Source organism: Pyxicephalus adspersus, chromosome 7 (genome assembly GCF_032062135.1).
Source record: "Pyxicephalus adspersus chromosome 7, UCB_Pads_2.0, whole genome shotgun sequence".
Classification (NCBI taxonomy): Eukaryota; Metazoa; Chordata; class Amphibia; order Anura; family Pyxicephalidae; genus Pyxicephalus; species Pyxicephalus adspersus.
Window position 1 is genome coordinate 24,946,322 of NC_092864.1, and position 1,286 is coordinate 24,947,607.

A 1,286-nucleotide genomic window follows, 5' to 3' on the forward strand; every position below is an offset into this window, starting at 1 on the left:
TGTATCTATGTCAGGTTATATCTATGTCAGGTTGTATCTATGTCAGTGTTGTGTTTATGTCGGGGCTGTATCTATGTCAGGGCTGTATCTATGTCGGTGTTGTATCAGTTTTGTATCTATGTTAGGGTTCTATCTATGTCAGATATAAATTGTATGAAATGATAAATTCCCTGGGGGAGGTGCACTCTTTACACATACAACCATATGTGAAGTGAATTCCCCACAGAGGTCCAAAGATGGCGATGTCTAAACATTTAATTAGTAATAAATCATTGTGTTACCCCCGATGGTGGTCCCAGGTGCCCGGTCTCAATGTGGTGACCCCATTCCCTAGTCATGGCGGGGTGTACTCCCCAGGGTTGTCACCGGTATCATGTGACCCGTCACCCTTTTTGGACCCATTTCTAAAATTTTTCATGAAACATCAGCAGTTTCTTCAATTATATATTATTCATGTCATAAATGACATTTAAATGAATAAAAGCATTCAATCCATGTTTATAAGCTCAGACCTTAAATGGCCATATAAAGGTCTACTGTGGTGATTTAAAAGTGTATGGGTCAGGCGGCGATGTCTGCACTGCGGAGGTCTCACCATATATATCCCCATTCTGTTTTTGCATTGGAAAGCTCAGCCCCCCTGGCCACATTACCTTCTTGGTTCCCTTTCCTACCCCAGACTCCTTACCTTTCCTCTTTGGACCCCTTACCCTATTACCTTGCAGCTCCCATGACAGCAGAAAGGTGAATAAACCAATAAAGCTCTACTCTTTCCTCTGACATATACATTCAATACAGCTGAATATTCCCCAAGTCTATACATTGAGATGCCAACCACAGAGGTCACCATTATCAGAGCCATCTCCATGTGTGGTCCCACCATCCCTCCCCCATTCTCAATTCTTTTCCATCTGATTGATTTCATACTTTTCTGCGTTATGAGCAGTTGCCTTGATTCTTGCCCCAGGAGACTCTGGGAAATCACACGCCATGACAATCTTATTATTTTTCTATTTACTTGGCTATTTATGAAAGCCTCAAGAGATTGTTAAGAAGCGGCAGGAGAAGATGGCTGCTCAGCGTGACATGTGGAGGAGAAGCTTCACAAATGACAGAAATTTCTACAGCGAGTTTTGCAGCTGAACAGATCTCAGCTTTCATTGGTCGCCTGAATTCCATACAATGCTAAAATGTGCCCAGTCCAGGACATGAAAGGTCCGGGGTATTACCCCCAGTATTGAGCGGTAGTTTATATAAAGGAGAATTTAGTTTTAGCACCTTCTAAA